Raw genomic sequence first — 27,484 nt, 5'->3', positions numbered from 1 at the left:
TCAGTGAATAGTTCTACATTTTATTCAAACTTTTTTGTGTGAGGTTTTATTTTATATTCTTTTACAGAACAGATAAACGTTCACCATTTTATTTAAACTGAAATGCTTGGTTCAGTGAATAGTTCTACATTTATTTTACACTTTTTGTGTGAGGTTTTATTTTATATTCTTTTACAGAACAGATAAACTTCCACCATTTTTTCTTATCACTTTCACAGATGCCCTTGATAAAACTCAGGGATATTTAGGGGATGCGGTGACCAAAACACCAACTTCAAACAATCAAACTAACTGTCACCATCAAAGCCAATACATCTCAAACTAACTGTCACATCCCTTTGTAACTGTAACATCAAAGCTTATGTTAACATCAAAGGCCAATACCAAACTAACTGTCTCACATCTATCATCTTGACAGAAGCTGTAACCGCAAGGGGCGGAACTAGGTCAAAGATAACCATCCATCATTTTGACAGAAAGTGTAACCGGAAGGGGCGGAAACTAGGTCAAAGGTAACCGGAAGGGGCGGGACTAGGTTAAATGTAACAGGAAGGGGCGGAACTAGGTTAAAGGTAACAGGAAGGGGCGGAACTAGGTCAAAGGTAACATGAAGGTCGGGACCGGAAGGGGCGGGACAGGAAGGGGGTAACCGGAAGGGGCGGGGGAAGATCAAATGATAGCCACGCCCACCTGTCAATCGATCATTTTGACAGGTAGTGTAGGCTATTTACTACTCCTGTGGATCTGAGGTAACATGTCCAATACTGTCCTTCAAAGAAAGCATCATTTTCTGCTGACCCACTTTATGCTCTAAATTAAAAAAGAAAGTAGTGGGAGCATCCATGTCCTTCAGGGTTAAATAACGGCTTCTTATGAGAGCTCCTTTAACCCTCTCGTCCTGAATTAAACTTAAATGATTTTTCTTTTCAGTCCAACATTCTTTTAAATTGACATCATCATTAACAGTCATTTCCATTTCAATATCAACAATCTCTTTTTCAAGACACTTTAAAGTATTTTTTAAACCCACAGAAGAATAAGCAGACAATTTCTGAGAGAAATCTCTTATGTGCACTTTACCAACTTCCCACCACTGTATTATATTTTCAAAAGTATTCTTTTCTGATTGCCATGCTTCCCAAAAAAACTTAAAAATTTCACAAAACTCTCTATCTTTTAAAAGTTTAATGTTAAAGTGCCAGTAACAGCTCTTCTGTGTGCTTTTAGACCGTGTGAACCCAACCCTAATCAGTTTGTGATCAGAAAGTGGATTAGGAATAATTTCTGTACTAATAACTCTATTTTTCAAGTTACAAGATATATAAAACCGATCCAGCCGAGCAGCAGAAATCCTATCGTTACAGACCTTCATCCATGTATATTGTTTTACAGAAGGATTGTGTTCTCTCCATACGTCGAAGAGATTCAGATTTTTAATAGCCCCAGCTAAAGAGGAAGCTGACGATGAATGAGATTCTTCCCCATTTCTGTCGAGAGTAAAATCAAGAGTGCAATTCCAGTCCCCCCACAACAATAAACACATCTTCATCCTCTTCACTAACTGTTTGTTCAAACTTCTTGAAAAGTAAATTCCTTTCTACTCCAACATTAGGAGCATAAATATTTACAAACAAGTATTTAAAATTACTTATTTCAGCTTTAACAGTTAAAAACCTTCCTTACTCTACTTCATTTTTTAGCACTTCGACATTTACAGTAGGAGAAAAAAGAATAGCCACACCAGCACTTAAATTGGTCCCATGACTGAGAACATACTCTCCTTTCCACCACAAACCCCAATTAACTTCATTACTACAGCTACTATGAGTTTCTTGGAGGAATATAACACTCAAGTCTTTCATATTAATAACTTCTGATAAAACCTCATTCTTTCTCCCATCCCTCATTCCATTAATATTAAGAGAACCAACCCTTAAGATCTCCATAAGAAAAATAGAAGAAAGGGGAAAACAGATCAGATAGAAAGAGAAACTTTCAGTCATTGTAATTATTTAGATTTTCCCGTTGCTTTTCCCATCCTTTTTCCTGATCTAGCAACCGTTAAGTACTTTTTAAGGCGAAATATTTTTTGTTGTGAAAGTTCATCATAGCTACTTTTTTTCCTAACCCACATTACTGAAGCAATAAACTTGTCAACATCAGGGAAATAATCTGTTATTTCAACACCTGCCTTTCCTTTTGTCTTATCCAGAAAAGAATTAATCTGCTCAAGGGGATATAAATCTCCTACAGCCTCCTTAATCTCATCTTCTCTCTTTCCATCCTCAGTATACTGTGTTAAACCATCAGTCTCATCATCTATATTTTCATCAGAATCAAATTTCTGTACAACATCATCATCAGCATCACTCTGATCCACTTCATCCTCACTCACCTCTTTATCTGGTGAATAAACACATCCAGAATAAACACATCCACACGCCGCTCACCTCGCTCACCTCCTCCTGTTGCTCGTCTACTCCCTCTGTAACTCCTTTATCCTGCTCCTCGATTCTCTCCTTTTCTGTGTTATTTACCAGTACTTGACTAACTACATCATTTCCCTCACCACGAGATGTAGAAGGACGCTGTTCATCTCTATGTGGACACATTAAACGCTTATGTCCCAAATCACCACATTCAAAACACTTCATGCTCACCGTACTCGCATAGACCATGAAAGAATTCTCTCCGTGAGTAACACGGAAAGAAGCTTCCAAGGTCCTCCCCGGCGAGCTGAGAAACATATAGACATGTCGTCTGAAGGACAAAACGTGCTTTAGTGCTGCGTCTTTACATCCGAGTGGGACCGCTATTACAGGACTTGCTATCTTACCAAATCTCAGTAACTCTTTCACGATAGCTTCATTAGATATGAAAGGAGGGGCATTGGAAACTATTACTTTAATTGCTGGAGCTGATAGCGGGGTTACCGGAACAAACGTTTCCTTCACCCATATTCCGCTTACAGTCAGTTCATTGACTAGTGATTCAGTTTTCAAAAACACCTTTATTCATTCGTGACGCCGAGACTATGTTTTCAAAACCATGCTTCTGAATGTTTTCAAAACCATGCTTCTGACCGATAACTAGGAGTAAATCCTCCACTGTCACTCCCGCCTCAGGAACACACCTGCAGCCATTACGGAGTGACAGGGGGGGTTTTCCCTGCGCGTGAGCAGTCGCCATCCCGGCGACTACAAACAGCACACACACGAAAAAAACTTTCTTCCTATACTGATATTATTAAAATCACAGTGAAGGGAAAGCTAAACAAACACATAAAGGAGAAAAGGAAACACCAAAGAACACCACAACTCTCACCACGTGCTCCGCACCTCCACAACTCCCAGCATGCACCAGAGAGAGAGAGAGAGAGAGAGAGAGAGAGAGAGAGGGGGGGGGAAGAGGGAGAGCGAGAGGGGGAGAGAGATAGAGGGAGAGAGGGGGAGAGAGGGAGAGGGGGGTGCGGGCGCGATCGAACTGTGTGAGTGTGCGAGAGAGAGAGAGGGAGAGAGAGAGAGAGAGAGAGAGAGAGGAGCGGGCGCGATCGAACTGTGTGTGGGAGAGAGAGAGAGAGAAAGAGAGAGAGAGAGAGAGAGAGAGAGAGAGAGAGAGAGAGAGAGAAAGAGAGAGAGAGAGAGAGAGAGAGGTGCGGGCGCGATCGAACTGTGTGTTTGTGCGAGAGAGAGAGAGAGAGAGAGAGGGGGGGGGGCGCGGGGGCGATCAAACTATGTGTGTGCGAGAGAGAGAGAGAGAGAGAGAGAGAGGCGCGAGCGCGATCGAACTGTGTTTGTGTGTGTGAGAGAGAGAGAGAGAGAGAGAGAGAGAGAGAGAGAGAGAGAGAGAGAGAGAGAGAGAGAGAGAATTTTTGAATTTCAAAATCCATTTATTACAAAATTAAACCATTATCCACATGTCCAGTCAATTAACACATTGTTAAAATAAAATCAGAAAAAACAAGACAAAATTAACTTAAAAGGGGTGCAAAATGCAGGTTGTCATCAATAATCTCACACAAAGCCCCCTTATTGCACCAAATCTGATCAAAAGAAACAAGATCCTTCATGGCTTTAAAATATCGATAATCAATTAAAATTCGAGATTTCACCAAATTAAAAAACACTGCCTCTAAATTATACCTTGTGTCTCGTTCAATCTTATGTTTCCTGGTATTATAAATTGCCATTTTAGCTTGGCCTAGCAAAAAGTTCAAAAGTTGACACCGAAATCGGTGTCTCCGGACGTATTTAAAACCACGAATAAAAACACCAACAGAAAATGTTTCACCAAAACAAACAAATAAATTCTGTAGCACAATAAACAAAGACTTCAGTCTAAAACATTGCATAAATGCATGGAACACAGTCTCTCTCTGCAAGCAAAAAGGACAACCATGACTAACACCAGGGTTTAAAACTGAAATAAAAGTCTGTTCCCGCTAGCTGTAGTAGATGTCCAAGAGTTATTACACCAGAACGGAGTAAAATTCCTTCAAGTGCCGGGAAAGGTCCTTTACTTGATATGTCCAAGCGTGAACCATGAATCAAAGGTTCTTGTAACGTCCAGTATAAGGAACCTGCATTATCCACTTTTTGCACTATAAACAAAGTCCAAACTTTAAAAATATTACGATAAAAACTGGGTAATTTGGACAAGTCCATCTTTTTAGCATTCAACCAGAACAAAGGCTTGTCCAGGCCTAATCCTTCAAAATTCTGCAGAATTGCAAAAGCTATGGATTTCCAGCTTGAGTCCACTGGTCCAGTTAAAAGTCTCTGTGCAAATTGAAGTCGGAAAGCTGCTATTCTGCTCTGTAAATGTATAAGTCCATGCCCTCCCTCTTCCTTGGGCAAATACAGAACAGCTTTTGGAACCCAGTGCAGCTTGTCCCAAAAAAAATCTATTAAAATTGACTGAATTTTTAACAAAAGACCTAGTGGAGGATCAACACAAATTAAGCGATGCCAGAGAGAAGATGCTACCAAGTTATTAATAATCAATGTACGCCCTCTATAAGACATTTTGGGAAGTAAATATTTCCATTTGTCGAGGCGACCTTTTACCTTTTCAACAACCCCTTCAAAGTTTTTTTGTACAATCATTTCACTTCCCAAAAACACTCCCAGGTATTTAAAACCTTCCTTAGTCCAGGTTAAACCCTCTGGGAGGTTTGGTTCTCCACTTAACCAGTTCCCAACCAGTATGGCTTCACTTTTAGACCAGTTTACCTTCGCAGAAGAACACATTTTAAACTCTTTTAATATTTTAAGCAAAAAATCTACATCTCTCTGACACTTAATTAAAATAACAACATCATCAGCATATGCTGATAATTTAAATACAATTGAGCAATTTGAAACATACACTCCATACAAATCTGTTCTAAACTTGTTTAAAAGAGGCTCTATTGACAAAGCATAGAGCATACCAGACAAGGCACACCCTTTAAACAAAGTTTTGTAAACAAAACTTTAAAAGGAGCGCATAAGTCACCATTAACTTTCAATATACTTTCAACTTCACAGTACAAAACCTTTAACATAGAAACAAATTCAGGATCAAAACCAAATGCAGCTAAAACATTCCATAAATAATTATGCTCAACTCGATCGAAGGCCTTTTCTTGATCTATTGACACCAGACCGAAATCTAAGTTGAGACTCTTACCATAATCCAAAACATCCCTAATAAAAGAAATGTTATCAGAAATTCGTCTACCAAGTACACAATAGGTCTGGTCAGGATGGATTACTTGTTCCAAAACTTCTCTCAATCTATTAGCCAGAACCTTGGAGAGCAATTTATAGTCACTGCACAGCAAACTCACGGGTCTCCAGTTTTTAATATCATTCAGATCTCCCTTCTTAGGCAACAGAGTGAGAACCGCTCTACGGCAACTTATGGGTAGCCGCCCATTGGCTAAGCTTTCCCCAAGCACCTCTAGCAGATCCGGTCCCACCTCCGGCCAGAAGGCCTTGTAACAGTCAACTGGCAGTCCATCGACTCCAGGCGCTTTGCCACACTCCATAGCTTGGAGAGCTCTTTCCAACTCTTCCAGAGTTAAAGCTTGGCTGAGTCCAGCATTAGCTTCGTCGGATAACTGAGGTAAATTATTAAGAAAGACATTACCATCAGTTTGTTCATGTGCGAGTTCATTTTTGTACAGTTCTTCATAAAAAAGAATTGCTCTTCTTCGAATGTCAGAAGGGTCTGACAACAAGGCTCCAGCTTCTGAGCGTAAGGTATGAATAAACCTTTTCTGCCCGTTTTTTTCTCCAAATTAAAGAAAAATTTTGAGGGTGCATCCATCAATTCTACACTCTGAAAACGTGATCTGACCAGAGCTCCTTGTGCGACTGTGTCTAAAAGTTCAGCTAATGAATTTTTCTTTTTATGAAAAGTTTCAAAATGGGTCAAATTTCCTGTACTATCAGCAATCTCCTGAAGTTCTAATAATTGTTTCTCTATAATTTCCATTGAACAGGTTATGTCTCTCGTGAAGTTGCAAGTATATTGTTGGCACAACTGCTTAATCTGCACTTTTGCAATGTCCCACCACTGCTGTAAAGACTTGAAAGACGATTTTGTAGCTCTAAAAATGTTCCAGAATTCTTTAAAAATATCTTTAAAATGGTTGTCACATAATAAATTATTATTAAAATGCCAGTAAGCACTTTTTGGTTTAATGGAGCTCAAAGACACAACACACTGTATTAAGCTATGATCAGAAAAGCTTACTGGAACAATTGAACAGCTTCTGAAAAAACTAAGCTGGTGTTTGAAACCATAAAACCTATCTAATCTGGCTAAAGAAATTAAGTTATCATAAGCATGAGCCCATGTATATTGCCTTTGATTACCATGAAAATTTCTCCAAACATCAACAATCTCATGCGATTTCAATAACTGAATGAGCCGCTTTTGTGAAAGCATATGCGGTTCAACATGATTTCGATCTAAAATGTGCTCAGTGCAATTAAAATCCCCTCCTAAAAATAATAAATCATCAGAACTGAAATGACATAAAACATCACTCAGTATATCTAGAAAAATCATTCTTTCCAATGCATTATTTGGGACATACACACAAATAAAAACAAAAGAACGATTTTCATAGGAAGCTATAACTTTTAAAAGTCTACCTTTTATAATTTCATCAACCTGATAAGAACAGGGAATAAAGTTCTTAGAGAATAAAATGGCAACTCCACCACTAGTTGTGGTCAAATGACTTAAAACAGATAAACCATCAAATTCTCTTGCCCAATCAGAAGAATTTAATACATCAGTATGAGTTTCTTGAGCAAACAAAACATCAATTTTCTTCTGTTTTATTATCTCAAATAATTGAAATATTTTCCTTATGTCCCTTGCCCCATTTATATTTAGAGAAGAAACACAAAATTCTCCCATAAATGTGAAGAGAAATAACCATAGCAGATACAGCCGAAAAAAAACAAACATAGAAAGATTATATTTACGCATTATCTTAACTAACATTGAGTCCAGGTTGTACATTCAGTTTTGCAAGAATTTTCTTCAGACGATACACTTCCTAATTAGTGAAACCTCCATCACTTCTAAAAGCCTTTGCTTTTTCAATAAACTGTAACACGTCAGGGAAATATTCTTCAACACGAATTTTTGTAGAATTTTTTGTCACTTTAAGAAAAGACTTTATATCTTCTGCAATGTAAGACCGGCTGGAAAATCCACTCTGAGGTAAACTACATGATACACTAACGTTACATTCAGAAGAATCACTCTCACCCTCTGTATCAGTCTGACTCTGACTCATACTACAATCATCCATTCTTTTCACCTGTTTACCAACATCATGACGTTGTTGTAGTCTCCTCTTTTGAGGCGTTTTAAAGGCACAATCTTCCGAATCAAAGAACAGCGATCCCCCTCTATACCGGCTAAAAGTTGCTCAACTGCAGTGGCCGAGCCGTCACTGTTCTGCGACTCGTTCGCCCGACCGCTCACCGCAGATACTTCATCCTCCTCCGCCTCAGCGGCACCTACACTCTCCCCTTCAGTAGTCTTCTTATCCACCAGCACAAATTCTGCTACTCTTTCAGTGTTTATTACTGCTAACGTTAACGATTTTTGAGCCATACTCGTTCCAGGCACCTCAGCATCAGTAGGTAATACAGCGGCAACATTCTGCATTTCCTCGTCACGAACAACGTTATTTTCCTCACCATCAACCGGTGGAGGATTTTTATTTGTCGTATTCAATTTGACTGGACAAGCGCGGATAAGATGCCCTGTTTCACCACAACCAAAACATTTCATAGTATTTGTTGTGGCGAAAATGACATAATTAAAGTCGTCATGATGAAAATTTAAAGACAGATCTAATTCGTCCAGGTTGTCTTGAAGAACCATATAGACATAACGCCTAAATGACACAATATGCTTCAACAGTGGTGACTTGCACCCAATTGGAATCATTTTTATAGGAGAAACCAATTTACCATAACGTGAAAGCATTCTGGTCAAAATTTCGTTTGAAATAAAAGGCGGCACATTAGAAAGAGTCACTTTTTTCGAAGGAGTAGAAAGAGAGAGCACTTGGGTAAAAATACCATTAAGCACTACTCCAATTTCTACCAACTGGTTCGCTAATTCAATTGTCTTCACAAACACAACAATAGCGCTATTCATGCGAGACGCAGACAGAATGTTCCCAGGCCCAATCACTTCTCCTACAGCCAGGCTACAGTCTTCTATACTAACCGCTGAGTCTATTTTCACACCATGACGGCGCGTCAAAAAATCAAACTTCCCGCTACCTGGGGCAGCCATGCTCCCAGTACATTAACCGGGAGCTGACGCCCTAGATTAGAATATTAAACACCTCCTTACACCCCAAATAAATGAAAAAAACAATCCCTATATTTAAATCTCCAAAAAACAAAACAATACAAAAAGATAGAAAAAATAGATCACTCGTACCTGACACACACGCCAAACACTCAGCTCACACTCAGCGCTCCGCCCACTCACTCAGCACATGCGCACAGAGAGAGAGAGAGAGAGAGAGAGAGAGAGAGAGGTGCGGGCGCGATCGAACTGTCTGTGTGTGTGTGTGTGTGTGTGTGTGTGTGTGTGTGTGTGTGTGTGTGTGTGTGTGTGTGTGTGTGTGTGTGTGTGTGTGTGTGTGTGTGTTTGCGAGAGAGAGAGAGAGAGAGAGAGAGAGAGAGAGAGAGAGGTGTGCAGGCGCGATCGAACAGTGGAAACATAAAAAACATACTCCGTCATTTTGTTCATACAGGACATCATTCAAACTGCAAAATGTTTACATATATTTCTGTACACTCGCAATAAAACACAACATTGTGCTTTTGTCACACTCTAAACTCTTGTCAAACTGTAACCTACAACTGTCATCCAACCAAAATCGCACGCAAGCACGCAAGCACAAACACACACACACACACACACACACACACACACACACACACACACACACACACACACAGTTTTATTTTCAAGTTACACATTCTACATTGATTAAAAAAGAAAATCAAATGTGTTTTTTAATGGCAGTATTATTGTATATGGAAATTAATTATTTATAATTCAAATGAGAATAAAGTTAGTGTTAATTAAAATTAAGGAAAACAAATATATTGATCTGAAATATAGCAAATTAATTTTAAATTCATTCAGGTACAATTACCAAACATATCGCAAGGTCTTTTTGTCTTTTTATTATTTTAATTAATAAACTAATTATATAAAACTATTGTCAGTGCACTACAAATAAACTGGTTGTATGCCTTTATTAATAAAACTAATTTAAGGCTTAAGACATTTGTAAAAATGCCTTCTGCACTTTTGTTTTGCTTTTCACTCCATTGTACCGAAATCGTACCGAACCGTGATGTCTGAACCGAGGTATGAACCGAACCGTGACTTCTGTGTGCCGTTCCACCCCTAATATATATTAGTGGTGGGCCGTTATCAGCGTTAACGCAGCGACTCTTATCGGGCGATAAAAAAAATATCGCAGTTAATCTATTCTCACAGTTGGGTTGGGAGATGAGCTGGGTCTATACTACGCAAGCTATGATGACTTTCACCTTGATAGTTTAGCGCGGATGTATACCTAGCCGAATTGCCGTGTAGGGGGTAGGGATGGGAATTGAAAACAGGTTCCACTCGAAAACCGGTTCTAAGTTTTAAGAACCATCGATATTGTATGCCCTCGACTTTAACGATTCCTCTTATCGATGCTCCTACTCCGAGTCCCAGCCATAATATACAGACCGCGAACTCAACTTTCCCTTTTGTCCTTTATCGGGCACCATAGCGTGACGTCCTATACGCATCTGTGCATCATTCGTGATGTCAAAGCGATTTGAGCAGAGGAGGTAAACATGGAGGAGTGGAAAAGGCGATCTAACGCCTCGCTTTATTTTACTAAAATGAGACAAATTATGCTGTTTCCTGTTTGCATAAACAGGGTTTTTCCTGCATTAAATTCGGTGAGTAATGTAGATGAACTGCTATGCTTGTGACAGGACACATGTTTAACTGAAAGAACGAGCAGAGAGAGAGAGAGAGAGAGACCCGGTCGCGTGTGCACTCTCTCACTTAGGCGAAAGTGTAAACAAGACTTCACCATCTCCACACTAAGCACTGTCTTGCTCTCTCTCCCTCACACATATTAACCAAAATAAATCAACACAATGTTAAAAAGGTCGGAAGACCAAATTTTCATGTGGAGCATTCGGATATTTTGTTTTCCTGAATTAACGCTGAATATTCATTTTGAATTGTGCTAAAATCAGTTACCTTATCTTCTCTGAAAAGCGTTCCACACATTCAACTGATAGTCTCAAGTACCACCTAAACGCAAAGCATCCCTTAGCTAATGCGGTAGATGCCGGGCCAAGCACTGATGTAATGTTAAACTATACTATGTTTGAGTGCAACCGAGGCAAGCCCGTCAGCACAGCTCTATCAGTTAGATGTAAAGATGTATCCAATAGTAAACACAAGTATCTGATTGAACTTGATTTATTTTCATCACCAATTATCATAGTAGAACAGCTTTCTCAAGCAGTTTGTGATGCATTTTGGAAACAGGAGATGAGCCCCTGGTCTAATGCGCCACCTGGCTTAAGAAACCCATTCTCAAAGACTTAGGCTTACTTTTAGTCATTATTTGGGTAGCACACATATTCTGAATGCCTTCGACAGAATTCAAATGAGAAATTTTAATCTAGATTAATCTAGATTAATTCCAAGATTACAGTGAGATTAATCTAGATTAAAAAAAATTAATCTATGCCCACCACTAATATATATATATATATATAGAAATTTAATATTTTTCTAAAAATCTTCCTTTGTGTTCATCTGGGGTTGCATAAGTAAGTAAATTATAAGAGAATTTTCATTTTTGAGTAAAATATTCATTAAAAATATGGGGACATTTAGGAAAGGGCGCCTGTGCCCCAGTATAGAAAAAAGGCTACAAAGCTCCCCTAGTTATTTTGACCAGGTTTCAATTAAAAAACAACACCACGGCATCTAACAGATATTTATATTTATCATAAAAGTACTGGTGAAGTTGATTCCCGACTGAGAGGTGATATACTTTCTGGTTTTAGTTCAATGACAATCTGATTCAATATGCTAATTGTCAGTTTCCAAACATTACTCAGGTTTCTCTTTCAATATAGATGGGCATATTTGCAACTATTTTTTTGTTTTCTAGTGCATAGGACTCCATGTTATCAGCCAAGGCCTGTTGAGGGAGTGAATGAGATCAAGCTCCTCTTTGATCCTCACAGTAAAGTTACAATTGACACATTCACACAGTATGTCAGAAATTCTCAGAAGCTTCATGATCAGGGTGAAGGATGTAGGCATATAGCTGAATTTTCACAGGCTGAAACACACCTCAGAAGACTAGGATAGATGCGTGTCATGTATGTGTGTGCGCGGAGAGGAACAGATGCATTTCCGTGTAGGTGGTGTTTGTGAGTAGGAAGGGGGTCTCTGAGGTAACACGCACTGTGGCACCTTTGATTGTGCTCCAGGTCTGCACAGATGGAGCAGAGCCCCAGGAAGCAGTTACACTCAGAGATCAGTGTGAGGTGAACTGCAACAATCACTTAGTAATAACTGTGGCTTTTCACAGTGACCAATCAGAAGACAGGGTGACTAGAAGTACCTGTTTTGGTGCCGCCTAGTAAAAATTGTCAGTAAGAAACGAATTTGTGCGTGTGTGTATATATAGTATATATATGGCAAGTTTTATTATACAAACACAACATACACCGTTCAAGGAGTTGTTAAGATGGTTTAATGTTTTTTGAAATAACTTGCTTATGTTCATCAAGGCTGCATTTATTTGATTAAAAAAATAGAGTAAAAACAGTAATATTGTAAAATAATATTACAATTTAAAAATTTTAATTTTAATATATTTAAACTGTAATTTATTTCTGTATGTCAAAGCTGGATTTTCAGCAGCCATTACCCCAGTCTTTAGCATCATATGAATTTTTTTTTTTATCAATGTTGAGAACAGCTGTGTAGCTTAATATTTTCTTTGTGTGTAATGTTAATTTTTTTGCAGAATTCTTCTTCAGGATTGATTTGAACTGCTTTTCATAGTGATGTAAGTCTTTACTGTCACTTTTGATCAATTAAAACGCATCATTGCTGAATAAAAAAAAAAGTTTTAATATCTTTAAAAAAAATACTGAATTCAAACTTTTGAATGGTAGTGTACATACTGAATACAATACATACAATTCTCCTCAGTTTGTTGCATTAGATCCTTGCACTAACTATTTGAACACTAACAAGCTATACATTTCATTTAGTTCCATTATATAAAAATTCTCAACCCATTCAACTCAAACTTCATTGTTTTGGATGTGCACTGATGTCACTGTCAGCTGATCACTCTTTACAGTTCACACGTGTTTATGGATAAATATAATTTAAATTAGTAAGAGAGAGTATCATTGTCATGATTACCCTGTCTCTGTTTTAATGAACTCCTTTTTTTTAAATATTATTTTGTCTTGTTGTGCCTATGTTCAGTTCTACCAGAAAGACTCGGGAGATAAATTGAATAACAAGCGTATATTTATTAACAGCGCAGCAAGCATAAATTTATAAGTTCTTTGGCGTAGGCCCCGTCCTTAGCGAGCAATGCACGGGTAGCCAAATCTGCATGTCCTGCCTGAAGATGTACAGGGGCGCAGCCGACCCCCCCTGGAGGTAAAGGAAGGGACCATCCTGGTGGTGGTGGGGAGGATGAAGGGGAAGGTACCATCTTGGTGGTGGTTGGGGAGGATGGAGGTAATTGGCGCGTCAGCATCTGCGAACTCAGCCAAACGTAAGTACCAGTTCTTTATACCATGAGTGACAGCACCTGATTGGCTAGAAGTGAGATAATGCGTGATGCGCTGATTGAGTCTTCCTAACAAGAACGTACGCTAAAGCTTTCAATTCCTCTGTTTTTAGTTCCTGTTTCCCTTGTCTCCATTGTTGTCTTGTTAGTTTCCATAATTACCCTTTTTTTTACCTTGTCAACTAATCACATGTACATGTCTATCATTAGTCCCTTGTCACCTAGTGTTATTAAACCCTCAATCATCCTCTGTTCGTAGTCTTGGGTTAACATTTTGTGCTGCTATTTCCCGTTATTGTATTTTGTTGACTAAATATGATTGCAAGGTTTATCTGTGCCCCTTGAATATGAATTATATGGGAAATATAGGATGGGATCATCCTATCATAAGTTGCACGCATAACATCCTTATTTTGATCGTATCCTTTTTTAGCTCCAAACTTCACATGGATGGTGAAAAATCCATTAGAGTGTTTTACGGAGGCAGCAGTGTGCTGACATTTTTCCTACCACCATATAAGTGGTATTACAATCACAATGCATCCAATAACAAAGCATAATGATTCATTTGCCACAGAGACAAAATGAAAGCCGTTTCTTGCCTGTAACAAATAGGAAACGACGTCTATATGGTTCCATTCAGAAACAAATGCTCCAATCACATTTATCAAGCTCCTTTTGCATTTACATATTTATATTGGCTGTGTTTGCTAGCGCTGGGATGCCATAACTCAACATGTAAGCGGTGAATTGTTTAATAACAGAGAAACATGGCCCTGCATATTGCAGGAGTGTGAGCGGGAATATCACAGCAAATCATATTTTACTTTCCGAAGAGAAAAAATGAGCATCAACATGATGAATCTGCCGAAATGATCATTCAACAGTGCAACCATGCCCTTTATAAGAGCTGGCAGAAAATTGAGCTATGCTCGATGCAATGGATAATCTCAGAAAACCTAAGTATCCATGGTGTTCTGATTGCACACACCAAATTTCTAACGGCCTAAAGAGAAACATGGAGAAACAGAGGCAATCTTATTTTGATTGTTTTTTTGCAGTTGATTGCCGCCAATTTATGGTACAGGCTCAATCTATTTTCACCTGTAATGTATTTTGATCTTCATGGTCAGGATTCAGAAAATCATCTGGGAATGGCTGGACACTTTACAATAAAGGTGCATGATTCAACTTAACTTGCTATGCCTAATTTTTTGGATGGCAAAGCCAGAGACGTCTGAAACAAAGTTGATAGCAAATTGAATACAGAACTGCATGGATGTTATCAAGCTTGACAGTGATTCACATGAGGAATTTCTTTGATTGGAAATAAAGCTAAATTAACCATTTTGTCCTGAGTTAGTAACAGTTTATTAAAAGTATGTGGCCGTGTAAACGTGTTCACTATAAAAAAAAACTCAAACACAGCCAGACATCTAAAAAAGGGATTCTTTATTTCTGACCGGGTATAAGAAAGACGCGGATTAACACCTGAGGTTTCCATTTGTGGGTAGGTGTATGAAAAAAATTTAGAAAGTAAAAAAAAAAGACAAAAAGGAGACATGTTCCAATAAATGTACAGAAACTTTCCCAAAAATAAAAAAAACTATACAAACTATCTGTAAGAATAATTTAATCCGGAATAAACAACGGCAGTGGCTTTTATGCTTTCTGGATAAAGAACAAAACACAAAAACATTATTAAAGATACATTCTCATAAGCACACACACTTATAAGATCAGAAGTATACACATTTTTCACTCTTCACATTACCAGTGACATTACTATATTAATTTCCATCTCTTAAGTATTAATAACCTTGAATGAACACAGACAGAGGAGAGGGACCATGCACACGGGAGGCACCTAGCCGACGCGCAGGCAACAGACAGTGGCGCCGACGTCAGCAGTGCTGGAGGAACTCAGGGCTTTAAGAGAAGCTCACCTGAGGGGAATATCGCACGTATCCAGTCCGTGGAGTGGAATGTCGCGCAATCGAAGACAGCTGAGCAGGTCCAGTACTAGCTGGAAGGTTCACCACCTGGTCCCGGAAGGGAGTGTAGGAACTTTGGGCACATATCCAGGCCGGGGTCTCAGGATCACGTGAGAGTAAGCCGGCCTGAATTCCAGGCACGCTTCGTCAACGGAGAATGTGTGCAGGTCCCCTACCCTCTTGATGGAGGCCAGTGCAACCAGGAGCGCTGTCTTCATTACAGGAACTTAAGGAGGAGGGCCGTAGGAGGGCGCCCTCGGCGACGAACAGACTGAGTATTCTGCCCGGTCGGCTGGGTGGAGGCAGCAGCAGGCCGTCGGGGCAGAATGTGCTTGATCGCCTCAGTCTGTTTCTGGGCAGTTGAGAACTGTTGGGCAAAGTCCTCGACTGCACCGCCGAAAAGGCCGGCCTGTGATATTGGACCGCTCGGCGTCCCGCATATCAGCGAGGTTCAGCCAGAGATGTCTCTCCTGGACAACGGCTGTGGACATCGCCAAACCCAGGGAGCGTACGGTCACCTTCGTTGCTCGGAGAGCAAGGTCGGTGGCGCCGTGCAGCTCATTGAAGAGCCCTGGGTCTGTCCTGCCCTCGTGCATGTCCCTGAGCATCTGGGCCTGGTAGACCTGCAGAATGGCCATGGCATGCAAAGAGGTGGCTACCTGTCCCACCGCTCTGTAAGACTTTGCCACTAACGTAGACGAATATCTACAGGCTTTGGATGGGTGTTTAGGCTCACCACGAGAAGAAGCGCTCTGAGGACACAGTTGCATTGCAACAGAGCGTTCAACCGGGGGGAGCCGGGTGTACCCACGGGCAGCCGCCTCATCGAGGGGAGGAAAGGTGGATGAGATCAACGAGCGGTCACGGGAAGACATGGGGGTCTTCCAGGACTTCGAGATCTCATCATGCACGTCCGGGAAGAAAGGTATTGGGGTTTGACGAGGACGGGGGTCCGCGGCCTTACCCAAGTACCAATCATCCAACCGTGAGCGCTCGGGACAGGGTGGAGGGGTACACTCTAAACCGATGCTCGCGGCGGCCCGGGAAAGCATGGCCGTCATCTCCGGATCAGACTCGGGCACAGCCGTATGAACACCGGAGGGTGAAAGCTGTGACGAGTCGATACTTCCAAAAGAATCAGACCCACCTTGTGATGCTGCGATGGACATGGTATCCTCCTCTGGAGCGCCAAAGGAAATCTGCGGGGCATCAGAAGATGGTCCCAAGGAAATCCCCTGAACACTCGCGGGTTGTAACACTGGAGAGGGTGCGGCTGGGCACGGACGGATAGTCTGCGCTTTGTTCCAAACCGTCAGCCTCAGATCACCCTGGCCACCAGCCGAAGTAGAACCTCTCGTGGAGGCGCTAGATCAGGGTGTGGATGAGGGGACCCTCACTCTTGCAAGATCACTGAGTCTTGATCGTAATGTTGCGATGGTCATGTTCCCGCAGTGAGAACATGAACCATCCACGAGTGCTGCTCTAGCGTGATCAATGCCCTAACACACTATGCAGCGCTCGTGCCCATCAAAGTCGGCTACCAGTCTACCACAACCAGAAGTGCACGGGCGATGCATATTTAAAAAGACAAATGTGCAAGCTCTTTTGTGAGAGAAAAGAAACTCTGAGAGTGTTGAAGCGCCCGGGGAGAAACACACTAGCTGGCAAACCACTTGCACAGATAAGCAGGAAGTGCGCACTCGCCGGGAGATCGCCGTCACACTAACACCAGAGAATCTCGCTCATCTGTAAAGCTGACAGTTCAGAGATGGCTTATGGAACGAAGGATTAACTTGCCTCCGAAGCAAAAACACATCTGCATGTTGCTAGCGTCTTCCTTTTATACCCACGAGGTAGGGCGGAGATACGCTGTGCAAATTCCGCAGACCCATGGCATTTCTTTGCCAATGGCTCGTTTTGTAATACTCAAAGTTGATTGGCTTTCTAAGCGAAACCCCATTGGTCGTCATCCGACGTAACTCGGAGTGACAACGAAAGGGAACTCACGCGTGCACTCACGTGTCCTCATTCTCCCCTCTGATATTATTTTATCAAAAGAGAAAGAAGTATTGTTTACTTTCTCCTTAACAACAACACATGAACTACCATACAAAGATTTAAACGACACTAAATTATCACACGGAACAATTATTCACGCTCAATCTCTGTCACTGCAGCCTGTACGATCTCGTCACATCGAAATCTCTTGCATTCGAGAGAAATACAGAATCATGCGATCGAACTGCTCCACAAACAGACTCAAACACCTGAATGAGGCTTTTCTCTTTTCTTTCAGAAAACTGAATTATTGCTGAACTCACACACTGTAGCTCACGTGCGCTCAGGGATTTCTATCGTAACACTATTCAGTTATTCTTCCTTTTACAACTGAACTACCCATATGCGCCCTCCAGGGGCGAGCCATAAGTCAATGTCTGCGTGGACTTCCCTCTTAACTGTCCATAGCACTTTTTAGCTTTTCAGACGTGTACATTACCGTGCCTGCCAAAACTTGAGACAAAATGTGCTGAACGACACCGCGTTACAAGCGGACTTGGGCAAATTGTACAGGCTACTGTGTTTACCCGCAGTTTGCCATTGAGACTGATGTGGCACCGGTGTAAGACCTCTTGGCTCAACTGGGACAGCCAGACTATTTCTCTGAGCTGGAACTGGATGCTTCACCACAGCATCAGGAACCGAGTCCATTTCCACTTCCGCACTTCCAATTCCTTCATCCACACCTCTCTCTAACTTAGTTAGTGGCTCATGAACGCTCTCGCATACTCGAAACTCAGGCTCTATCGAGATCTCTACCTGCGGATTGGATTGTTCCGGACTCCCTTCCACCAAAGGCGTTGACTGTTGTCTCCTCCACAACTACATTCTCAGCGTCCGAAAGCATTGATGGTCTCTCGTCCAGTGGACTACCAACGTCCTTCACCGGGCATACCTTGCTATGTGGTGCTGGCACCGGGGTCAGTAGTGGAAAAGGTTGAATGTGTGAACGATGTACTCTTCTTTGCACACCTCCTCCCTCTGATTCCACCACATATGTAGTTCCTTGAATCTCTTTCACTGCTTAAACTTCTGGTGCCTACGTGTCTTGGATCTTATTTCTTCCTGCAGAACGGTGCCTCAAGTACACTTGCTGTCCAGCAGCAACTTCAGGGCAATACACCTCACTCTCATGCCTGGCAGTTCATTCTGCTGCTTTTTTCCCGCATACTCTCTGGCTCTAGAATGGGCGTCTTTGAGTCACACCCGATGAACAGACAGCCAGTTGGATTCCGTGCCTTTCTCAGGCTCCCGACAACGCATCAACTTGAAGGTGTGGTTGTGACCCAAACAACATGTAATATGGGGAATATCATGTGGATGATTGAGGCGTCACATTGTAAGCATACACCAACTCTGGTAGGTGTTCCGACCTCCTTCTCTTCTTGTCCGGTGGAAATGAGCGTAGCAGGTCATACTATCTGCAAAGTTTTGCTATGACTGCGACCTCAAAGTTCCTTCCCTGGTCAGAGTGCAGTCTCTGCAGTACTCCATACCTGAGAAACCACTCTTTCAAGAGGAACTTGGCGGTGGAATCCGCTTTCTGATCTCGGATGGGAAACGCCTGGCTAAACTTGGTAAAACGTCCATCACCACCAGGACGTTTTCTTGACCATCAGAGGCGGGCTCCAAGGTTGAAAAAAAACGCATCAACTGGAAGGTGTGGTTGTGTCCCAAACAACATGTAATATGGGGAATATCATGTGGATGATTGAGGCGTCACATTGTAAGCATACACCAACTCTGGCAGGTGTTCCGACCTCCTTCTCTTCTTGTCCGGTGGTAACGAGCGCAGCAGGTCCTGCAGCGTGCGGTTGAATCGCTCACAATGGGGTTCCCTTGTGAGTGATACAGACTAGATCTTGACTTCCGTACCCAATACTATCAGCAAAGTTTTGCATCCCTCCCTGCCCAATAGCATGAACACTCCGTAGCACTGGCTCAACCAAACAAGTGGGAAGTAACAGCTGCTGACACTCACCTAGGAACACATTATCGACTACCCAATACAGTAATCCTCCATCATCCTTGATCTTTTCCCATTGCTCGAGCAATGACCTTACTTGCTTAGGCAAATCTCGTCTCTAGCGGATGGAAGGCTTCCTCCTCGCCTGCCAAAAACGTTTTAGGATACTCAGTGCAGGGTCGGCATTCTGAAAGCGACAGAGCTCCTCCTTTGTATACCCAGGTAATGTTGGAGTGTTTCCAAGGGCAGGTTCTGAGCTAACTTCCCCCTCAATCAACTCCACTGGCACCGGTCTAGTCATTGCAAGGTCTTGTTCTACAGCCGTTCCCACCTGTGTCTCATTGCAGATGGCCACACAGCCATCATACTCTGCATCTTCGGTCACTATCTCTGCATCTTCCTGCTCTTGCCTCTGGGAGAGAGCATCAGCCGTTGTATTACAACGCTCTGGCCAGTAGCGGACCTCAAAATTGAACACAGCCAGCTGTGCCACCAACCTCTGCTACACTGCTCCCAACTTAGCTGTGTTAAGATGACAGAGTGGGTTATTGTCTGAGAGGATAGTGAACTGAGATCCCAGCAGATAACCTCTGAAGTTTTCTGCTACAGCCCATTTTAATGCCAGGAGTTCTAATTTCATGCTGCTGTTGTTCAGGTCATTGCATTTGGCACCTCTCAAACTTCGACTAGCGTAGTCTATGACATTCTTTCTCTCACTCTGGTACTGGTACAAGACAGCGCCCAAACCCAAGGTACTGGCATCTGTCTCCAGCATGAACGGAAGAGAGAAGCATATCCCAGCACTGGAGCGCAAGTCAGCTCCCTCTTCAGACGCTTAAATGCCTGTTGCACTGCATTAGTTAGCTTGCCGATTGCTTTTCTTTGTTGCTACACTACTTTCACTACCCAGGCCCAGCAGATAATGACTCCTAGCAATGCTCGGTCCACGGGGATGCTGCTTCTTCACCACAACAGAGCCTCTTCTCTTACCTCAAACAGTGTCACACGAGGCTGTTCCTAAACCATTTTGCGCAGTTTTCACCGAAGTATAGTGACCCCTCCACAAACTGATCCCTTAGTGCTAGCTGCACATCAGGCACTGCATTAGATGACTGTTGAAGTGCCGCGTTTAACAAGGCAAGGCATGCGAATACTCCCTCAGATCCTCCCCTTCTAACTGCTAGTATTCACTGTGCTCAGACTAGCAAGTGTTGACATCACCTGATCGTGTTTCCTCCCCAGCTCCTGAATTTGTGACCGTAGCTGTAGGAAAGGGTTACCTCTACCATCGTCATCAGCCCTGAAGGTGGCGCCAGCCCTTGGCTGTCAACCTCCTGGGTTCCCACCTACTCAGGAGCTTCTTCCTCCATACCTCTATATCTCAGTTATCAAGAGTCTCAGTCTCTGCAAAGTTCAGCCACAAGCACAGTCTGAAGCAAGCTCCTCGTTTAAGCAGGTCCTGGCACTCTGGCTCCTTGTCCTCCCACAGTCCTTCCTGGCTCTTTACACTGCTCTCCCTGCTGACTAAAGCTCGCAATCCTCCTTCACCACTACTGTTGTTTATCTCCCCACTTACACTTACAGCATATTCGATTTGATTAAATAAAAAAAAATAAAAAACTCCACATAAAAGGAAACCAGCCGAAGGAACTATCCCACCTCTTACACCAAAAAGATGTACGACATTTTGCATACAAATCACCGCGAGAGCTTTCCGATATGTGCGCCACTGAGTGACGCCTGTACTTCCAGGTCAGAGAGCACCTGTCCATCAAAAGCTCACTATCCAATCAGAGTAGATCACTGTTAAGCCCACCCCCATGAGAGGTTTGTCCAAAAACAGCAAACAAAAAACTGCGAAACGTAAGCGAAATCTGTGGCAATACATTCAGAATCCACGATTTGCGAAAACTAATCTTTGAAAATATTAACCCTCTAAGGTCTGCTATCGCACCGGCACGATAGTCTCGGTTTTTTTCTTATCAGTGCAAAAGAGACTCAAAATACTCTGTTGATTTTGATTTTACATATTTGTGTTATACATCATTCGATCCTGTTAAGTGTTATTTTTTTGTGTATACTCACAATATAAACAAAATATTGTGCTTTTAGTCAAATAAAGAAAAATAAACATGATGCTAGTTTTGCCTTCTCTCTGTCAGTGAAGTCCATTCTGAAACGCGTCCGAAAATTAACTGTAATTCCGCGAATACTTGTCATACAGGCACGAGTGTTTTTCCATAATGAAGCTCAAACTCTCTGCTTTTAAATGAAGTTATTTATATATATATAAAAAAAATATTCTCAGTTTATGTAATCTGTATGAAAAGAGAGAGATGCCAGTCTTTTTCTTTCCAGCTCATTATACCTGACTACGCGTTAATGTGCCACGGCACGGAGAGCGTGCAGGTATTCAAACGCAAATGATCTAAGGCAAGCCATGCAAACATGCCAACGCCCACAATCTGGTTTACAAAACACATCATGTTTAATAAAAACTTGCACTTTACCTCGTCTTGCTACCTGTGAGGAATAATACTATCTAATAACCCTGGAAAATGTACCAGAAGTGCTGGTAGTTTCATTCGAGGAGCAACGGATCAAGCTGATGTAGTAAGTCATTTATTCTTAAGTGCTTTGTTCTAATCGCGATTTTGAATAGTGTCTATAATCCACAAAAAGACTGTTTAAATATGAATTGCGTGTCTGTGTGTAGGCTAAATGATTAATGAATGGCACAGGAGCGTGCGCGTTGTTTACTACAGTTATACAGCGCGTGTCTGTGCCGTTCATTGACTCTCACATCTACAATAGTAAACGTTATTTTTACATGAACACATCCAAACTATATTGCTATAGCCTACTAAGATAAGTAAAAATAGACTGAAATATGTTGAAATAAAATGTCTGTATAAGCAACAAACTGCAAATTCACATGTATATGCTAATATATCATACACAATATGTTACAGACTAAATATGAATGTTTAGACAAGATTTTGTGATTAGTTTTGGATAGATTATAAAGTTTTGACTGTAAAAAAAGACTAGTGTCACATTAAATAGGTACGCTTTTGTTCACCAATTTCTGCTCATAGTTAAATACACTATAGTATGATGTTTTGTCAAAAATAAAGTAGGTATATTGAATTATCAACTAAGATGTTATTATAGTGTTTGTTCCAATATTCAAACTAATGAATCGTTACCTTTTTAATACGTATGATAAAATGTATACTTTTTACAAAGAAATACACTTGAAATATTGTTAAAATTGTAATTGTTGTTGTAATTGTATCCTATTTGTGTAACGAATGGATAGAGGGGACAATAGCAAGTAAACAGATCTTTTATTAGAGTAAGTATCACCAGTCTCAGAGAAATGAGAAACAGACAAGGTCTCAGAGGTATAAGAGAGTCGCAGCTGCAGTTCACAAGATGATTCACAATGCGGTGTAATCCGATAGTGGTGGTGATGGCAAGGCAGCGCAGGTTTGCGTGGCCAACTCGATCTGGTGGTCAGACGTGAAGTGATGAACCCAGTGGTGGTGAGAAGTGAAGACAAGGACTGCAACGGCGAACCTCCAGACGAAGACAGGGCAGGAAACACGGGGAGCCGAAGAGACAGGAACACAACAGGCAACATCCACAAAACAACGATCTGACAAACACAAGACGCACTAGATGAGTATAAATAGCAGTGGTAATGCACAACACCTGTCGCTGATAATCCCGAAGGATAATCAGCGACCACGCCCACACACACACATTCATTCACAAAAATACACACACACAGCGCGAGGAAGCGTCCATGAATTTCTCAACCGTGACAGTACCCCTCCCCCTAAGAGCGGCTCCTGGAGCTCCCAGAGGAACCTACCTGTTGATAGTAATCATCAATAAGGGACTGATCCAGAATGTCCCTAGCAGGAACCCAACTTCTCTCCTCCGGACCGTAACCCTCCCAGTCCACCAGATACTGAAATCCGCGTCCCCTCCGTCTCGAGTCCAGAATTCGATGTACCGAATACGTGGGTTCCCCATCTACGAGTCGCGGCGGTGGGGGAACCGGGGCTGGCGGATTAATGGGTGAATAAAATACGGGTTTCAATTTGGAGACATGGAACACGGGATGAATTCTTCTGTACGCAGGATGGAGTTTGAGGCGAACTGTCACCGGACTAATAATCTTGGTAACAGGAAATGGGCCAATAAATTTGGGAGCTAGCTTATTAGAAACGGAGCGGAGTGGAATGTTCTTAGTAGAAAGCCACACTTTGGAACCGACGACATACACGGGAGGTCTTGACCGGTGGCGATCGGCCTTAACCTTGGTGCGCGCCCTTACTTGGAGCAGAGTCTCACGGGCTCTGGTCCATGTACGGTGACACCTCTGGACAAAAGCGTGAGCGGAGGGGACCGCGACTTCGGATTCCAGACTAGGAAAAATAGGTGGCTGGTATCCTAAGCTACCCTCAAACGGAGATAGGCCCGTGGATGACACAGGTAACGAGTTGTGTGCGTACTCCACCATAGAGAGTTGTTGACACCAAGAGGAAGGATTCTTGGCGGCAACACATCGCAACATTCTCTCCAAATCTTGGTTGGCTCTCTCGGTCTGCCCGTTGCTCTGGGGGTGGTAACCCGAAGATAGACTGACAGTGGCCCCCAGTAATTTACAAAATTCTTGCCAAAATTTGGAGACAAATTGGGATCCCCTGTCAGAGACCACGTCCATCGGGAGGCCATGTAACCGAAAGACGTGATCGATGACAGTCACCGCTGTTTCCTTGGCTGAAGGCAATTTGGGCAAGGGAATAAAATGAGTTGCCTTCGAGAACCGGTCCACTACGGTTAAAACAACCGTATTGCCTTGGGAGGGCGGGAGGGCGGTAACAAAATCTAGCGCTATATGGGACCAGGGTCTCGAAGGGACAGACAGCGGTTGAAGAAGCCCATCTGGGGGTCGATTGGAAGTCTTACCAATCGCACAGATCGAGCAGGCCAAAACAAAATCTCGAATGTCACAAGCCATAGATGGCCACCAGAATCGTTGCTTAACTAGAAATCTAGTTCGGTTTACTCCTGGGTGACAGGCTACATTGGAACAATGACCCCATTGAATAACGTCGGCCCGTAATCCCTCCGGCACAAACAATCGGTTCGGTGGGCACCGGGACGGAGGCGTTACCTCTTCTAAGGCCGTCTTGACCTTCGATTCGACCTCCCATCGGAGTGTGGAGATGAATCGAGTCTCCGGTAAAATGCACTCGGGAGTAGACAGGCGTTCGGATGGATCAAAAATACGAGATAAAGAATCGGGTTTGATGTTCTTAGAACCCGGGCGGTACGAAAGAGTAAATTCAAAACGACCGAAAAAAAGAGCCCACCGAGCCTGCCTGGAGTTGAGTCTTTTGGCAGATTGAATGTATTCTAAGTTCTTGTGATCAGTCCAGACGATAAAAGGTACCCCCGACCCTTCTAACCAATGTCGCCATTCTTCCAATGCTAACTTGACTGCCAACAATTCTCTGTTACCAATGTCATAGTTACGTTCGGTAGGCGACAAGCGATGAGAAAAAAACGCGCAAGGATGCATCTTGTCGTCTGAAGAAGAGCGCTGCGAGAGCACTGCGCCTACCCCCACCTCTGACGCATCGACCTCCACCACGAACTGACGTGACAGATCAGGGGTCGTAAGAATGGGAGCCGAAACGAAGCGGCTCTTCAGGTTGGCGAATACAGCTTCGGCTGTTTCGGACCACCTGAACGTCGTTCTGGGGGAGGTCAAGGCAGTCAGAGGTGCGGCTAGTTGGCTGTAATTACGAATGAAACGTCGGTAAAAATTGGCAAACCCCAGAAACCTCTGTAGGGCCTTACGGGAATCTGGACTTGGCCAATCCACCACAGCCTTAACCTTGTCAGGATCCATACGCACTCCCTCAGACGAAATGACGTAACCTAGGAAAGGGACAGACTGTGCATGAAAAGCGCATTTCTCCGCCTTGACAAAAAGCCCATTCTCTAGCAACCTCTGAAGCACTCGTCTGACGTGCTGAACGTGTTCCTGGAGAGACGAAGAAAAAATCAATATGTCATCCAGGTAGACATAAATGAACTGATCGACCATGTCTCTCAGCACATCATTGACGAGTGCCTGGAAGACCGCCGGGCTATTGGAAAGTCCGAAAGGCATAACCAAGTATTCAAAGTGCCCCCTGGGGGTGTTAAAAGCGGTCTTCCATTCATCCCCCTTCCTGATGCGGACCAAATGATAAGCATTACGTAAGTCCAGTTTTGTGAAGACCGACGCTCCCTGCAACCTCTCGAAGGCTGAAGACATCAACGGCAAAGGATAAGTATTCTTTACCGTGATGTTGTTCAGCCCTCGGTAATCAATGCAAGGTCGCAGAGAACCGTCCTTCTTCCCCACAAAAAAGAACCCCGCCCCCGCTGGAGAAGAGGAAGGTCGGATGAATTTGGATGCCAGAGAATCAGAAATATATTTCTCCATGGCCTCCCTCTCGGGAACAGACAGAGAGTAAAGCTTGCCCTTGGGCGGAGACGTACCTGGCAGTAGATCTATAGCACAGTCATAGGGACGATGCGGAGGAAGAGAAGCAGCTCTGGACTTACTGAACACTTCCTTCAGGTCGAGGTACTCAGCGGGCACGTTTGACAAATTCACCGACTCTTCCTGCAAAACAGAACAAGACAGAGACGAACCAGCAGACACTAAACAAGACGCATAACACTCCGTGCTCCAGGCAGAAACAGAGTTATGTCCCCAGTCTATCCTGGGATTATGCTGCACCAGCCAGGGGTGACCGAGGACAATAGGAACCTGAGGGGAGTCCATAAGGAGAAATGACAGTTCTTCTGAATGATTGCCGGATGTGATGAGTGTTATCTGACTGGTGGTGTGGGATACTGTGGGTAACTGTTGACCATTGAGTGCGTTGACAGAGATCTTGTTAGTGAGTGGTATGGTGGGTATCTGAAGCTGTTGTGCAAGTGACCAGTCCATAAAGTTACCTTCTGCGCCAGAGTCGAGAAGAGCTTGGCAGTGATGTGACCGAGTTGACCACTGCAATCTCACCGGGAGAAGGGTGGAAGAGGTTTTCTGGATGGAGACCCCGCCCGACAGGATCCTCTTCCTCACTGCCGGGCACGCTCTTTTACTGGGCAATTATTGAGAAAATGTCCAGCCCCGCCACAATAGAGACACAATCCTCGGGACCTCCTCCTCTCTCTCTCCTCCCGGGAGAGCCGGGCTCGACCCACCTGCATGGGCTCGTGATCGTCGACGGGGCCGACCGCATCACGAACGTTGAGTGGGGCAACCCCAAGGCTCCTCTGTGTAGGCGTCGTACGAGTGCGTTGTTCCAACCGATGCAAGCGTGCATCCACTCTTAAGGCCAGTTCGATCAGGTCGTCGAGCTTCTCTGGCAGGTCCAGGGTATAAATCTCGTTTTGGATGCGGTCAGCCAGCCCATGCAGGAAGATGTCCCATTGCGCCTCCTCGTTCCAGCGGCACTCTGCGGAGAGGGTGCGAAACTCGATTGAATAGTCGGCGACGGATCTTTCTCCCTGACGGATGTCTGCGAGCTGGCGAGCCGCCTCCCTGCCTGCGACTGCCTGGTCAAACACCCTCTTCATCTCCTCCGAGAGTGCCGCGAACGAGTCACAACAGGATCGATGATTCTCCCACACCGCCGTCCCCCATAGCGCAGCCCGTCCGGACAGAAGTGTAAGCACGAAGGCCACCTTCGAATCTTCAGTGCGAAATGTCTGGGGTTGGAGAGCAAAAAACATAGAGCACTTGGTCAAGAAAGCTCTACAATAACTTGGCTCACCAGAATAACTCTCCGGCGTCGGCAGACGCGGCTCATGTTGACGGACGGGTGCGGGTGGTGCGGGGGGAATCGGCGGTGGGTTGGGCGCAATGGGCAGTCTCAGTTGTTGAATCTGTTGGGTGAGCCCAGACACCTGCGCTACCAATGCCTGCACCGCTCTTCCAGTTGCAGCGAGATTCTCTTCCTGCTGCTCCATTCGGGCTGTGTTATGTGCGAA

This window comes from Siphateles boraxobius, unplaced genomic scaffold (genome assembly GCF_051911475.1).
Source record: "Siphateles boraxobius isolate OS27281-9 unplaced genomic scaffold, OSU_SipBor_1 53, whole genome shotgun sequence".
NCBI classification, from domain to species: domain Eukaryota; kingdom Metazoa; phylum Chordata; class Actinopteri; order Cypriniformes; family Leuciscidae; genus Siphateles; species Siphateles boraxobius.
This window is presented reverse-complemented; position numbering follows the sequence as displayed.